Genomic DNA, 17,132 nt, shown 5'->3' with positions numbered 1-17,132 from the left:
CAGTGCCTCAGGGGAGTGGGGAGGGAGGATCCATCCGTCCATCCATCCATCCATCCATCCATCCATCCATCCATCATCCATCATCCATCCATCCATCCATCCATCCTCCATCCATCCATCCATCCATCCATCCTCCATCCATCCATCCATCCATCCTTCCGTCCGTCCGTCCATCCATCCATCCATCCGTCCGTCCATCATCCATCCATCCATCCATCCATCCATCCATCCATCCATCCATCATCCATCCATCATCCATCCATCCATCCATCCATCCTCCATCCATCATCCATCCATCCATCCATCCATCCATCCATCATCCGTCCATCCATCCATCCATCCATCCATCATCCATCCATCCATCCATCCATCCATCCATCCTCCATCCATCATCCATCCATCCATCCATCCATCCATCCATCCATCCATCCATCCCTCCATCCATCCATCCCCCAGTGCTGGCAGTGAGAGCACCAGCAGAGCTAAAGGTTGTTCTGCACCTCAGCCCCTGAGAGCAGGTGGATCCAAGGCAGGATTGTGTTATTTCCACTGTACTGCAGCAGAGCTGAACTGAAAACTGTAATAAACCTCTCTGAGAGCGTCCCTCAGCACAGGGCTGGGGGAAGGCAGCTCAGCACAAGGGAGCTTAGGGAAGCCACGCTCCAGAAGGCGAGCCAGCTCTGCCAAGCCAGGGCCCTGGGCTCCAGATCACACACACTTCCCCCAGACTCCCTACAATTTCCTGCTCTCTACTGCTGCGAGCTGTAGGACTGCATGAAGGAGGATAATTCAGCTATCGCTTCACTTGGCCCCGATGAGTGGGCAATATCAGGCTGCAGACACAATTAAAATCCTCAAACATGTGCAAAGCCAGAGACAATTAGTTCGTACTCCAAAATAACTTTGCCTCAGCCACAAATGAACATGCCAAAGTGCCAGAATAAGTCTTGAACTTGCAGATGCCCCTGCATGAAATTTAAGCCCGGCTTTCCCTGTTCTCTCCACCCAGAAAAGCCCGCTCTGAGCACGAGAGAAGGCACTGCCAAAGCCAGGGATGCTTCAGTAAACGAGATGCAGGAGCCAGCAGATCGTTCCAAGTCCTCCCCCGAGAAAGCAAGCTGCTTGCAAACAGATTTGCAAGTAGTGAAGGGGATAAAAAAAATAAAAATCTGCCAAGTTACTCATTCAGGAGACATTCAAAGCAGCCAAAGGACAAATCTCTCTACACTGTGCAACATGGTGCAAAAATCCCTGAGTATTTCATCAGAGGCAATGCGTCAGAGCCATCAGCAGGGCAGAGCCTGAGCTCTCTGCCCAGGATGGTGCAAGGGGTACAGGACAAAGTGGGGCTGGAAATGTGAGAAAGACCCCTCTCCTCTATGCCCCTGCTGCCAATTAACCACCACCAGCTTCCCCCTCAGCAAACCTGCTCTAACCTCTCAGTGAACAGCCTCAGTTTTGTGGCAGTGCCTCCAAAGTCCTTGCTCAACCTCGGGAACACCTGAGCAAAGCAATCACTCCAGATGCAATCTGGATGGCCCTCCCGGCCCAAGGATGGGAGTTTATTAGGCTGCGGCCCACATCAGAGTTATTGTGCTGTGTTAAATTTATTGGTACTATCTCACCTCATTAAATGCTTAAATAGACCTGACAAGACAGAAAAATGGGACTTAAAAAAAAAAAAAGTAAAAAAGGGAAGGAAGCTGGTGTTCACATGCTTGGAGTCACCTCTAGCACAGCAGCCCCCGGAGCAGACAGGGAAGAGCAGCGAGGGAAGGGACGTTCTCCATCACCAGCACAGCTGACATGCTCCTTCCCAGGAAACCCTGAGAAAGCTCTGGCATCACTCCAAACTCCACTGCCCTCTCCAGCCAGAGCAGAAGGTTGGATGAAGAAGGAGAGAAGGGAGGAGACAGGATCCATCCCATCTGTGCTGTAAAACTTGGCTCAGCCCGAGCAGGACAGGGCTCTGCTCTGCCCTCCTCACACCACACTTGGTTCTGGTTTAGGGGGACAGCTCAGCATGAGGACTGTGGGAGCCCACTGCCCTGTGCCAGGGCTCTGTTCTGCTGCTATCGCCTCATTAATTAACCACCAACTGACTGTTAATTGTAGGAGGCATTTATTACAGAGGAGAATCAGCTCCCAGGCAGTTAAAGGCCAGTGACAGGTTCAGCTCCTCGGCTGGATTGGCACACACTCCACACCTGCAGTGGCTGTCCAGGGAAGCCCCATCCCAAACCCCCGTGCACACACGGAGGTGACAGCCCCTCTCTGTGGCCAGGCCCGTGTCTGCATGTGCTGCTCTGGCTTTCAGGGCCAATCGTGGGCAAAGGGGCCAGGGAACAAATAACAGGGAGCTGTTATTTCCCCTTTCCAGGGTCATTACAGCTACAGAGGGAGCAATGCCCACGGACTGAAGCAATGAAACTCTGCTCCCCAGCTGGGATCAGATCCAAAACAAGGAGTCAGGACAGGAATTCCTGCGCCCTGAGGACTGCAAATGGCTCCAGGCATCACCAACCCCAGGGCGCAGAGCAGGACAGGCAGATGAAGTGCCCTGTCCTCATCGCAGGCAGTTTGTGGCTGCAGGGAGCCATGAATTCCAAGCTGTGCATCCCCAGACAGTGCTCAGCCCGCTGGAGTCTCTTCAGGAAAAGATGCGCCTGAAATCTTAGGAGCAAGTTGTCACAGCAGAGTTTTATCTGCCCTGGGAGAGCCATCGCTCACTCCAGCAGCCTCTGCAGTGCCCGTCCCCGTGCCAGGCGCTGGGAAATGCCATCCTGGGCTCCAGCAAGGCTCCTTCACCAGGCAGCTGTGCTCCTCAAAGAGCAAACACCTCAGAATTCCCAGGAGGAGCCGTGCAAATCCCAGCTAACTGCCATCGGGTGGCCTTTGGCACTCCTCGGGTCACTCCCTGCCTTTCCAGCACACTTCAAAGTGACTCCGGGCCAGCGCGTCCTGCTCCCGAAAGGAGCTGCAGTTGGGAACGGGCTGCATTTCCCACAGAACTGCCTCACTCTCACAATGACTGCGAGATTATCTGAAGAGACCTTCGCTCTCATTTAACAAATTAAATGACTGGATTTTTCATGAGTTCAGCATCTGAAGTACTACGCTGTTTTTGAAAATCCTGGCTGTAAATGTCATCACGCTGGGCCCTTTAGAAAAACCTGACTGCAGGAGTGGCTGGGAACCTTTGAAACCCAAATCCTGCGCTGCTGAAGCGCTGACCCTAAATCGATCCTATTCAGGAGCAGACACCCATCTTTGGATGTGAAATTTACTCTCTACCTTCATTTTTATTTAAAGTGGAAGCATTATAAAAGGAGGCAAATAATGAAAGAGCTGAGCATCCCTTTTCCCCTCGTTTCTGATCCAACAGCACCGAACAAATTTCACACAACCAGGTCCCCTATCCCACATCCTCCTTGTCCTTCCTGGAGCACCAATGGGCAGGTTCTCACCTTTCCCAGGACGGCTCCAAGGGCGCAGAGCCAAGGCTGTCACACCCTTCATTAACACCATCACTGTCCCTGTGTAAAGTCAGGGCAAGGACACAGAGGATGCCCTTTCCTCTGGTGGTGCAGAGTGCTCCCTTCTCCCCTTAGAACAGACTGAGAAACCTCACACACAGCTTGCTCCTCCCCATTCCACATCACACAGGGATCACACAGGAATGGCAACAGGCCAGGGCTAAGCAAAGCTCAGGAACTGCTGTTGTGGGCAGCCCAGAGGCCAGCAGGAAAATCCAAATTAAATATAGAAATAAATCCCTGGATGGAAGCCGGAGAGACCAGCCTGCCCCACATCTCAGCCTGTGTTTACAGCCTTGCTCCCAGCTGTAGAGGGTTTAGGAGCCTTTGCTGGGAGCAGCCTTAGGTGCACACCTGTGCTGCCCAGCAGGCCCCGGCAGGGACCCCCAGGCTCAGTTTCCTCTGGTTTGGCTCCAGCTGCTGAACTTCCCCTTGCAGCAGGCTCAGAGTGCACCCCCGGGCTGGCTCTGCTCACTTCTGCCTTGCCCGAGGGAGCTGTTCTTGTCCCTGCTGTCACCATGGCCTCAGCCGGGCCTGGGAGCGGCTGTGAGGGTGTGAAGGGAGCGGGGCCTGCGGGAGAGCAGAGCCCTCACATCTCCTGCCTTGGCCCCTCAGCTGCTGCAGCCCCTCAGAGCGTCCCCAGTCCTGCTTGCAAAGCTGGCACAGCACCAAAGATCTGAGAGGGTGTGAAGGGAGCGGGGCCTGCGGGAGAGCAGAGCCCTCAGCCCCTCCTGCCTTGGCCCCTCGGCTGCTGCAGCCCCTCAGAGCATCCCCAGTCCTGTTTGCAAAGCTGGCACAGCACCAAAGATCTGAGAGGGTGTGAAGGGAGCGGGGCCTGCGGGAGAGCAGAGCCCTCACCCCTCGGATGAGGCAGCTGAATTGCACATCTCGGTCTGGATGTGGGCAATGGAGGAAAAGGCTAGGCTGGTGTCTGCTGTTTAGTGTGTGGCTAGCAGGAGACCTGTGACGATTTGAGTGATTCAGCAAACACCTAATAGAGACCCGAAGTTTCATCATGTTGAGATATTTGATGGTGCTGGGAGGTCAGTTGGGCATCATTGATGATTTTCAGGATTTGGTGCGTTTTACAAAGATTGAGGGCTATTGGTTGTTTCTGTATGTGGGTATGAGGATGATGAAGATGGATAAGGTGAATGATCCTAAGTAGGCTTCGATTAGGCCAGCTCGGCCCCTCCTGCCTTGGCCCCTCAGCTGCTGCAGCCCCTCAGGGCATCCCCAATCCTCCTTGCAAAGCTGGCACAGCACCAAAGATCAGCTCCATTCCTGCTGTGGCAGCTCCAAAACCACCCTGAGCTGGGGGAGGAGGATGCTGAGGGCCTCCCTGGCAGCGTTTCCCCAGAGAGGCTCCCACAGCACAGCCCGGCCCTTCCCCTGCCTCCAGAGCCCTCAGCATCCCACCAAAACACACCCGAGAGCACAAACCCTCCTGTAAACCCACACATTTAATATGCAGAGAGTGAATTCTTTAAATAGAGCCCTAAAAAGCAGCCTCATGCTGAAGGAAAAGGGGGAGTTTGGCGTATCGAACAATAATAGCAAGATATTATCAATGTAGAGCTGTGATTGTGCCATATAAAAAATAAAATACACACTGGTTAATCAAAGAACTACAGACACTTTTAAGTAATCCCAACTCTGGCTTTGCATAACTCCATATACTGCCAGCAGCACTCCTGTCGACCACAAGAGACCATCATATACATCAAAAATTCTCCTTTAAATTTATTTTCTGTAAAGATTGGTCTTTTGAACTGCAGTGGTGGAAGCTTAAGGGTACAAAAATCTGCCTTTTTTGTCTCTCCGTCGCGTGGAGGATGCTGATCTGTGGGGAAAGTGCTGCCACAAGCCTCTGTGCCTTGTCAAGATACCCGTCCTTTTCATGGATCACTTCTTTTATCAGCCTCTTGATTAAGACATTAAAAGAAGGAAGGTGAAGGAAGGTTGTGCAGCAGGAAAAAGGCAGCAAGAATCTTCCTCCCCCTTGAAGGCTGCATAAAAACTGCCTGCTGTCCTTCCAGGAGCTGGGCTTGCTGGGGAGCTGAAGCAGCATCCACCCCTGGAGCCAGAGCTCCTGCCCTGGCTGGGGCACAGAGCCCCAGAGCAGCAGAGGCACTCCAGGGGGACAGCCCCGGGCAGTGCCTGGGCTGCTGGGGCAGGTTCCAGCTCCAGGCAGGTGGGACCCTTGGGATGGTGGCTCCTGTGGGAAGGGAGCTGGCTGCAGGCTCCTGTCCAGCCCTGGCCTGGCTCCTGGCAGCATTGATGGCTCAGGCAGCAAAGCTGTTGGTCCTGCTGCATTAGAATGGGAACAGGGGGTTGTGATTTTATTGGCTTAAAGTGTCAAAAATAGTTATGGCCTGAAGGCACAAGCACGGCTGGCTGGGAGCCCTGGGGGCTGGAGGGTTTGAGCTCAGATGTGGGATCTCTCTCAGAGATAAAAGTGGGACATCACTGCCTCGACTTCCCTGAAACCCAGCTTTATATGCACTGCTCTTACATTGTCAAAGAAGTTCATAAAAGTTAAATTAAACACTTTCACTTCCCCTGTGAGGCATCAAAGCCCTCCTTATTGTACCAGTGGGGACACCAGAGGTGGAGGCAGAGCCAAGCCCAGCATTCAGGGGTGTGTTTGAGAACATGCACCAACACGTGCCCAGTATAAACATCGTGTGTAGCTGAGGCTTTCATGTGCTGCACAAAGCCTGGAGCACACAAATCCCCGCTCAGTCCCGGGCGTGGTACCAAAGGCTTGCTAAAAAAAATCTGTTTCAACTTTTTTTGTGCAGAACATGTTTAGTCTGGACAAAGAGATGAAGCGATTTTCTTTCACAAGGACTGGGAGGCAGAGGAAGGATTGCAGGAACATCAGGCCTCCCACCGGCTGTGAGCTGCCTGAGCACCCTCCAGGAAAAGCAGCCAGGCTGGAAAGCAGCAGCAGGAGACCCTGGGAAACCCTGCCTGCAAACCAGCACCGAGCCAAGGCAGGGCTGTGCTGGGCAGTGACCCCAGCACAACCAACCCCATCCAGCCCAGGGCAGAGCAAGGGATGTTCTGTGCTGAGGGGCTGAGGCCCTGGCACAGGTGCCCAGAGAAGCTGCCCCATCTCTGGAAATGCTCAAAGCCAGGCTGGACAGGGCCTGGAGCAGCCTGAGACAGGGGAAGCTGTCCCTGTCCATATCAGGGGGTGGAACCAAATGATCTCCAAAGTGCCCATAGAAGCCAAGGCCTTCTATGACAGCAGCAGCTGCACTCCCCGCTCCCCAGCTCCCGTGGGGAGAGCTGGGAGAAGATCAGGGCTGGGCTCATTTATGGAAATCTTGGCTCCAAGTCCCAGTAGAGGCTGCAGACTCCCCAGTGTAACCAGTGCATCAACGGGGGGAGGCACATCCCCCCGAACGAATTTAGTGCCTTTAATAATTCATCCTGGCAGACGCAGCCCAGATCGAGCGCGGCCCCTTGGAAAGCAAAAGCCTTTCCGACTGCATGGATCCTGCTAATGTCTTCATAAAAGGTTCTCAGCCAGACCTCCTCTCCACATCAGCAGCACCAAAGGAAAACTAATAGCTCCAGCTGGCACTCGTTGAAAAGTCACTTAATATTTCACAATGCAGGGAGCTTTGTTTAATGGGACACGTTGTTTTTCCCTAAGCAGTTGGAAAACCCCTTGACATCATATTAATAATGTCAAGTTTTATTGGCACTCTGATTTGAAATGATATTAAACTTTTCAGACTGCCTCGACTGAAGTAGGAAGCTGTTACGATGCAGACAGTTTGGATAACTGGAAAAATAATAGGTCTTGTCAGCCACAGCTTCCAGACTGCGAGGGGATGATGTGAACGTCGAGGAATGGGCACCTATCCTCTGCCCTGTGTAGGAGATGTGATTTCTGACTGTGGCACTGGCTGGCACGGGAGATGCCATGGCCAAGGGAGCAGCAGCTGGAATGCAGCACAGCTGGGTACCCAGAACCTCCCTCCCAAGCTCTGGCCCTGAAGCAGAACTGACTGAGGGGTTGCTTGTGCCCAGGAGGAGCTGAAGGAGCCTGGCAGTGCTCAGTCTGTGAGGCACATTCCTTCCACACACACCTGCAGCTGCTCAGGCACCTCCTTCCCCAGGGCACAGCTCTGCTGAACTGCCTGTGGTGGTGAGGAGCTGCACAGGGAAAAAATAAGTCACCTAAACGCACGATAAACTAGAAACTCTTGTATTATTTTCATAGACATGTTTCCAGCTTGCCTGCTGTCAAATGACTCTTCATTACCAGTTTATTCTGGGCCACTGCCTTAAAGAAATGCAGTTTTGACAACCAAAGGCTGCTCGCTGCACCTGAAGGATGGGATTTTAAATTGCACCTTTTCTCTTGCATGACATAAAGTGGTGATATTGTAACTGGGTTTCTCAGGAGGCTGGAGCAGCCCCTCCCCAGGTCCAGTCTGCAGCCTCTGGAGCTGATGGGATTTACTTGGCTCCATTAAGACGGTGCAGAATGTGCTCTGGCTGCTGCATGTCAAACAGCTGCTCTGAGCAGGGGCTGAGCCTGTGCCCGCTGAGCTCACTCAGGGCATAAATCGTCCTTGCACCGCCCAGCAGGCCACTCTGCTCCTCTGAACCTTCACACACCCTCACCAGAGCTCAGACTGGCTTTTGAGCCAGCTCCCCACCAAGAGCGAGCAGACACATGGCCCTGCCCAGAGGGAACCTCCCTTTGCTCAAGTGCTTATGATGAGTTCATTTCTATAAGGCCATAATGAGCAATGTTGCAATTGCAGGTACGTTACAGATGCAGCTTGGTGGATGTCAATCCACCCTGAACTGCCCCAGGGAGCCCCCAGCCCCCAATTCCTGCCTTCCCCTGAGCTCCCAGCCCCAGGGCAGCAGCACCGGTGTCCCCAGGTGCCCCACACAGCAGCCACCGCCCCAGCCATGGCAGCCCCTTGGCTGCCTCCCTGCTGGCAGTGGGTGGCTTGAAAAGGCAGCCTCTCATTTTGATTATTTCCCACAACTGTGCTGTAAATCTCATTTCAATCATGGTTTTCCACTTTGCCAGGTGAATAGCCCTATTCTTGCTGACAGAATAGCCAAGGCAGAAACTCGAGCTGTGCATGGGTAATTTACAGGACAAGCTCAGCTTCACTCATGCAGATTCTGGCCTTTAGTCTGTGTCAGATTTTATCAATTAACAATTAACAGTGTCATGGACATCTCGTAGAGCCCCTCTTTCCAGTGACGTCTGTTCCAGAGCCCGGAGCTGTTTCCTGGCTGATGTGCTGCCCTTCCCACTGCAATGTCATCTGCTGCTCCCTGCGTCCCTCCTCTCCCTTCCACCTCCTCTGGGGACCACGAGCCACCAGCCCCACCCAGGGTCTGCCAAGCCACTGCCATCCCACAGTTATTGCAATCAGCCACGAGATGGATGAGAAAATGGGGCACAAGGCCAGTGGCCAAAGCCCCAGGGGCCCACGCGTGTGGGTCTGAGCACATCAGGAGCCCCAAATCCCAAGAGCAGAGGACAGAGCAGGCACTACCAAACGCTCTGCACAGCTCTAGAAAGCAGGCAGGCAGGCGCTGCTCCCAGGGAGGTTGGGACTGATAAGAGCAGCATCAAGGTAAAGCCCCAGCTCACCTCTGGCGTGCCATAGATCATGCATCTTCCTGTTAATTGGAATGCACGGCGGACTGCAGTGTCTCCAGGTTTATATATAGGCTCAGACACTATTGTTAGCAAATTTATACAGCCGCACTCGCCGGCGCTGTGCTGCTCCAGAAATTAAACAAACTCACTCTCAGTGGGAGAGTTATAAATAAGTGACTCGCCCACTCACGAGGCTGATCCTGCTCCTCTCCCAGGCAGCAGACACACAACTCCTCCAGCTCCTCCATGAGGATTCAGCAGGAGGGGGACCTGGAGATCTCCCCTTGCTCCCAGCTGGGTGCAATGGGCTTGGGGGCTCCACTGGGGTATCCCCACGCCCTCAGTTCTCCAGCTGGAGCAGAGTGAGGTGCCACTGGGTTATGTGATGCTGCCAGCCCAGTGCCACCCCCAAATCCATCCTCCAGCTCCTCTAGGGGGGACAAGGTGGGCAGATCCACCAGCAAGACCCTATGGAAACCACAGGGATGAGCTGAGAGGAGTCAGCTCATCAGCACCAAAGCCAAACCCATTACCAGCAAAGTTCAGTGTATCAGAGCAACACAACAGAGAAGTGTTATTAAGAGTCTGAGGTTAAGAGAAATTACTGTTATTTGGTTTATTTAAAGCCTGTTTGATGTTGTTTATCAGGGCAAAAGTTCAAAGTTCGTTATCAGGTTGCCAGAGGTGAAGAAGGGATTTTCCCAAGTGGCTCATGAGGTTCAGAGCCCAAACCGCAGCACTTCCAAGAGTATTTCTGGAATGTCATTAACATGCAGCCCCCAAGGTCAGGCTGTGCTCAAATAGCTCAATTTCTGACATTAAACTCGATGTCACTGGTCTGTTTGGAAATCTTGACATATAATTTCAAATTAATTGCTCCTCCAAACCTCCACATCTGCCATCAGCAGCTCACTCCAACCTGCCCATTTGTACATCAAACCAGGGAAATAAACATTTCTGGTTATGTAGATGAGGTTCTATTCTCCTGGATAACCACAGGTAGGAGGCTGTGTGTGCAAAGTGGGGGCACAGTGATGAAAACATCATCTGAAATTAAACTAAGTGCAAATGAAAAGAATTTTGCAAGTGCTCTTTAAGTGCATGAAAATGTAACAGGGCCGAGGGCTGTTTGGCTTTAGAATGTAATGAAAATGCTTGACTTGCTGAATTCATTCTACTTGTATGTAAGGGGGATAAAAACATGCCTTAAGGAAGTTCTTACTGGGGGTGGATTTCTATTTTTACCCCCCACAGCAATATTAGAAAGTGTTCCTAATTATCATTATCCTAAACAGAAGCGTCTTTAATGGAGAACCGTGTGCCACAAGCCAGGAGGGTTTTGAGAGAGAAAACAGCCCCATGCAGGTTTTTGGGGCGATTCAGCCTGGGGTGAGTGTGGGGCGGGCCGGCCCCAGCAGGACTGGGCATCCCTCAGTCACACATGGGATTTGGGCACCCCGGGTGTCCCTCCCTGCCTGGGACACCCCGGCTGCCTCTGCACAGCCACAGCGCCTGTTTCAAGAGCCCCCAACCTTTAATAATGGTTTCTGCTGCTATCTGAGCACTTCCTAATTCATCCCCTTCTGTCCCTGAAAATCTAAATCCTATTTAAGTTAATGCCCTTCATTTTCATTTATAAAGACAGATACAAAATAATTATTTCCTATCTCTGCTGTTTCCTTATCTTCTGTCCTAATAATTCCTCACTGTCTCCCTTTCATCATCTGTCTGCCGTACAAGAAACTTTTCTGTAAGTTAAAATATTCTGTGTGTTCGTTTTCCTCCTCTTTCATATCTCGCTGCTTCTCTCCCCACCTGCCCTGCTCCCCCCTCCCCAGCCTGCCCCTGCTTTTCATGCTCACCCTTCCCACTGATTTTCACATCTCTGCTGTTTGCATTTCAGCTGGCAATCGCGTATGCAAATCCCAGCATCCCACCTCTTCAGGCAGTGCTTTGATACCCCCTGCCCTGCCTGGCTGAGGTGTTTTGCATCCGCATCCACCGCTCCAAAGGACGGCCCCGTCCTCACCCTGATGAAAGCAGCAAGGCGAGCGGGAACAGACGTGTCTCCTGGTGACAATTTGATTAAAAGGAAATAAAGGTGTTTTGTGTGGGAGACCAGCCCTGCCAACACCAGGAGAAAGAGCCCCCGTCCTCCAGCAGCCAAGGGCACGGGGCTGTTACGGAGCTCAGTGGCACCAGGTCCCGGAGCCAAGAGGCAGCAGAGCATCAGAGGGATGGCCCTGGCCGGGGGCCAGCAGGGCAGGCCCAGTCCCCCAGACCTGCTGTGCTGGCCTCGGCATCCCCAGGGCTCCAGGGCTCCTCTCTGGGCTCAGCCCAACACTGTCAGCAGTGATTTCCATCCTCTTCGTGTCCCCATCCCATTTCCAGGGCAGCCCTGGTGCCCCGGTGCCCTTCCCTGTGCAGAGCCTGTGAGGCCAACACCCTCCAGACTCACAGGAATTACAAATATCAGCCCTGGGGAAGCCAAATCACAAATCCAACAGCCTCTAAATCAACACAGCAATGCCTCAGAGCTGGCTTTGGGGGGTACCTGGCAAACCTTCCTTAAAATGCTTGTACTTGCTACATGCCATCCCATGACACACTACTAAAAGCTTGTTGTGTGTGTCCATACACATTCATTAAATCCCTTTTCTCACCCTCAGCCCTCGGTGTAGCCTGTCTGCTCTTTTCTCTGCATGGTGAGTTTTCTCTCACTCTGGCTGGAGAGCGTTTGTGTGTTTGCAATCAAAAGAAATGGGAGCGTAAGTGTTCAAAAATTGACAGTGGAGCTCAGAGCACTGAGATGCCCAAATGCATTTCTAACAGCATTCCCTGGCTCCAGCCCCGCCTCTGTCCTCACACTGCGGACAATACTGCATCCTCAGCACCCTACCTGCCCCTTCCCAAAACTGCTGCAGCTTCCCAAAGATGTTAAAGTTGACTCAGAACCATTTAATCACGGGCAGAGCTGTAGGGCCCCGGTAACAGCTCTCGGTAACCACGTAGCTCTGGCCAGAGAACAAAGAGCTCTGTCTAACGCTGTCTAGCACAGAGCCATCGCTGCTGATAAATAATTTTGACTAGTGACTCATCAGCAGCCTATGCAGGAAGTATATATTTAAACCTGTGCAGCTTAAACAATTGTTAAAGATGTCAGTTTATCATGCAGACAGTTTTTATTGAAAGAAGAAGGAAAAATATCATTTTTTAAATTAATGAGAGCAGACCTTATCTCAGCTGCTTTTACTACACCGTATTTTGGAAAATATTCTTTCATTGTTCACAATTGCTTCCCTTTGTTGGACCGACATGCCAGCAGCCACATTTCAAAAGGCTTTATAAACATTAACCAACAAAACCTCAGTGCTGGGAGCTGCAGAAGTAACAAGTGCAGAAAGAATAATTCACCTGCCTGAAGTTACATTAAACCAAACCGAACTCATGAGCAGAACCTCTGTTCTGGCTGCCCTGTGGCTGCCAAAGCTGTTCCTGTGCTGGCACTCTGGTTTTCCTACCCCAGACCCTCCAGCTCCCAGTGCCCTGCTGGGAGCACAGGGCACGGCCAGGACCCCTGCCCCGCTCAGGAGGGACCATTCCCCTGCATGTTTTACCCAGCAACTGGAGTATTTATTTTTTCAGCTGCTGTGTCAGATCCAGGGTCAAAGGTGGGCACTTCCCCCTTCCCCCAAACCCCCTAAATCACTCCCAGTGCTCCAGAGAGGACCTTGAAAGTCCATATGGCTCCGAGCATCCAGTTACAGGCTTTGATGAGCTTTATTGCCCTGAGAGAGGCGAGAGTGGCACCAGCACCTGGGCAGGACAGCAGCTGCCCAGGGCTGCCCCGGGGTCAGCAGGATGGGGGTGAGGTGGCAGCAGGACACCAAAGGCAGCTCCCAATCCTCCCAGGGAGCAGTCTGGGAGGGAAAAGCCAAGCCTTGCACCATATGGGATTTTAAATTAATCCTGTCAGCTCAGCTAACGGGGCTGCCAACATTACAGACAGCTCGCTGAAAGCTCCTGCTCCGCCGTGAAGGGCAGGGAGGCTCCTGCAGCTGCTGGCGCTGCTGCTGGGATGGATCCTGCACCCCACAGCCCGCAGAGCCTCACCATCACCCCCGGGCTCTGCACTGCCCAGACAGGCACGGTGATCCGAGGGAAGTGCCCTTATCTCAGACGTGTCCGGGAGCCTGACAGATCCTAAAAAATGAGACTCTGGCTTTGGAATGGCAGCTGCTAAGAGGAGGCAATAAAAAGGCAATGGATGGTCCGTAAGGGGTAGAGTGGGACTTCTGTGCTGTCTCATAACACACAAGAACTGGGCCTTTCAATAAAATCAGACAGGAAGAACGTCCAAGCAGATAAAAGGAAAAACTTCTCTAGCACAGTAATGAAGTTGCTGAAGTTATTGCTGGAGAAAATAAGGACAGGAGCTGAGCAGGACTCCGGAGGGGCTCCACGATCACACAGCTACCAAAGCACCCAGGCTCCTTGAAACACAGTGAAATGGTTCTGAGGAGCATTTTAAACCTCAACTCTAATGCTGAAGAGCACCTTGGACTATAGAGAGGCCGGGATGAAGCCTCATGCACGGGACAGACAATTACACATTTATTAACTCGATCTCAAGTTCGGTGACAGAAGCGACCGTGAGAGCAGCACAAACCCTGCTGGAACCGCTCGGGATGCGCCCCGATGGTGGAAGGGGAAGGGACCAGCAGGTCTCAGCCGCCAGGCCGGGGAAGGGGCAGCTCCTGCCCTTCCCTCCCTCCCTGCCCAGCCCCGAGCCGCTCAATCAAGCCCTAATGGACCAGCGTGACGCTGGCGCTGATGAATCCGAGCAGCCGTGCGTGCTTGAAGGGCTGAGAGAACTCTTCAGCCAAGTCCCCGCTGTGCTCTTTTCAGGAGAGGTCCTTTTAAGCCGCTGCTATTCCCAGGCCATGGCGCTGATTTAAATGTTAACACGCTCTCCAGGATGCAGGCACCTCCTGCCCATCAGGGCTCGGGGATGACGGCGGCAGCGGCCGAGCCCGAGGCTCCCCGGCCAGCCCGGACAGGCTCAGCATCCCCGGGAAGCGCTCAGAGAAACAGAGCTGCCAATTTCCAGTAAATAACGGCGATATTTACCAAACACCTATTGCAAATTGCGGCAGCCTTCGGAAACAAAGGCGACAGGGAGAAAAAGGCTCTCAGGAAACAGCCAGGAAATCGTCTGGGGAATATACTCGGAGATTTGCGAAAGCTTAAGCCTGGGACACAAATCCCAGTGCTTTGTCCGTGACAATAGGGGATAAAGGCTGGTGTAGTTCCCCGGCTGCGGTGGAGGGATCAGGGCCAGCTGCAGAGATAGGATCTGGCTGCCGGGCCGGGGTTCACATCCCTGACAGCGGCTGCGGGATCAGCGGCCGCGGATTTTCTGTGACAGCCGAGGGAAAAGCCCTGCTACGATGTAAGACAGGCATTACCCGAAGGGACAAGGCTGTAAACGCTGCTCTTGCTCGGAGAACCGGGTTTGAAATAGGATAGAGAGGGGCAAATCCCAAATGCAGACAAGCAGGAGGAGGTCAGGAGCCGCCTGCTCTCCACGGAGCGGGGATGAGCTCCCACGAGGTGCCCGGAGATGGACGCAGGGCAGGGAGCCCTGCAGGACAGGCAGGGATTCCCCTGCTCGGACCTTGCCACGGGAACAGCCCCACCACGAGGGCTTAGCCTCAGAAAAGGCCTTTTATTCCCTGCCCTGGCCACTTCTGTGCCCCGGGGATCCACTGAGCCGCCCCCTGGCAGCCTGCTCTGGGGCTGCTGCCTGCAGTGCGCTCGCAGGAGGGGCAGGACAGAGCAAGGCTGGAGCTCTGGAGCTCTGCAGCCTCCTCTCCGTGCAGCATTTCCCTGTCTCTTCCCTGCTGGTCTGTGCAGCAGCACGGAGCGCCGCTGAACAAGGCTCCCTGTAATCCATCAGAGGTGCTGCTGCCCATTCATGCTCCGCGGGAGCTCTGCCTCTCCACTAAATCCCTCAAGCCATCTCCAAATCACCTCATCTCCATCTCCTCCACCCCCCTCTCTCCAGTGACCTTCCTCCTCACAACAGTGTCTGCATGCTTCCAGATAACTCCCTCGCATCCTTATCTGCAGGAGTAGTTCAGTGCTGCCCTGGCACGGTGCTCACACAGCAGAGGGGACACGCGAGGCGAGCACCAGGAGGGTCCAGAAAGGGATGGAGGAGCAGCAGCGTTGCAGCCGCTCACCTGAACCCCCACCAGCGCCTCTGGTTTCACCCTCAGGACAACCTACAGTGTCCAAACACCAAAGCCTCCCAGCAGAGGAGGGATGGGGTTACGGGTAGGGCTAGGGTTAGGGTCAGGGATAGGATTAGGGTTAGGGATAGGGTTAGGGTTAGGGATAGGGTTATAGGGTTATAGGGTTAGGGTTAGGCAGCAGCTGTACCAGCCAATCAAACCAGTCAGCAAGAGCAGGGTTCCCACCTTGTCCCCCCCAGAGCTGTGCCACAGAGCTGGGTGTTCTGGGACAGCCTGCCTGCTCCTGGGTCTGTGAGGGGGCTGAGGAGAGGCAGGCTGTCCCAGAACACCCAGTGCTTCCCACACAGCACATCCACCTCCACCCATGGCTATCCCAGAGGCCCTGGCACCTCAAAAGCTGTGAGCAGCTGATCTATCACACTGGCAATATGTGTGGTTTCCAAATGAGACAGAATTCACAGGTCTCTCATATCCCCGCTTTCGTTTCCAGCAGCAAGGAGCTCCCCTCAGAAGTTTCCCCACTGTAATCAGACACAGTGAAGGGGACAGGTGCTGGCTGTGCCACACTAAGGGGGCTCACTGGTGTTCTGGGCTGGGAGCTGAGGGCTGGTTCCTCCCCGGGATCCAGCGGGTGCAGAGCAGGGGCTGCAGCACAGGGGTTACTCAGAGGTTGCACACAGCCTCTGTTCAGTGCTTCAGCCTGGCCTCTCTGCAGCTAATGAATGTTACAGCAGGAGAGGCTGGAGGGAAATGGAGCAGAAATGCAAGGCTGCCATGTCAGATATCGTCTGCCTCCCTCCGACAGGCTCCCACAGAGCCACAGCACAGCACCCACGGGAGCAGAGGCCAAAGGGGGACCTGGCCAGAGTGGGCACAGCTGAGGGACATGTGCCAGCCTCAAAGCTGTGCCCACATCCACTGCCATGCACAGAGAAATCCATTTCCAGTCACACCTGGGACTGAAACCCAGAATGATTCTGAGCTTTGTGTTCACCCTGTGCTGAGGCAGAGTCCAGCTCTCACCTGCCCAGCCACTGGCACAGCCTGGACCCTGCTGGGGCAGCTTTCCCATCACACTGGGGCTGCACCAAGGGCTCTCCCTGCCCTCAGCATTCCCCAGCGTGCAGCAATCTGCCAGAGCCAAGGCCGATTAAAGGATGGGCTGGGGATCACAGAGGGAATCTGAATGCTGTCCCCAAGCTGCTGCCCCAGCAGCTCACCCACCCTCCTGCTGTCCCCGGTGTCCCTGCAGCTCTGCACCCTGGGCACGGCTTTCCCACAGGCAATCACAGCACAGAGGCTCTGGCATTTGCTTAGAACACCTCAAATTGCTTTTTTTACACCTCACTGCTCGGTGCCAACCCCAATTCGTGTTATTTGTGCATTTGCTTAGAGAACATTATCTGATCGGTCACCCTGCGAGAGAGAGGCTGGGGAAGAGGCTGGGGCTTCTCCCTGTCACCAAAGCAGCTTGGGAACAAGGCAATCTCTGAAAATCTTGTGTTAAGCAGCCTCCCCATGCACACAGGGAGGCCCTTGCCAGGGTCTCAGGCACAGGATGGCACGGCCCAGGACAAGGGACACCACCAGGGCCCTGTGTCTGCTGCTCCCAGCTCAGCAGGGACCTCTGAGCAGGAGAAAATTAAACTGGCACAACTCTGTGCATTCCCTCTGCTGGCAGAAGCT

The sequence above is a fragment of the Agelaius tricolor genome, unplaced genomic scaffold, assembly GCF_023055355.1.
Source record: "Agelaius tricolor isolate 1412-34295 unplaced genomic scaffold, bAgeTri1.0.p SCAF_29, whole genome shotgun sequence".
NCBI classification, from domain to species: domain Eukaryota; kingdom Metazoa; phylum Chordata; class Aves; order Passeriformes; family Icteridae; genus Agelaius; species Agelaius tricolor.
The sequence above is the reverse complement of the archived record's forward strand: the minus strand, read 5'-3'. Positions refer to the sequence as shown.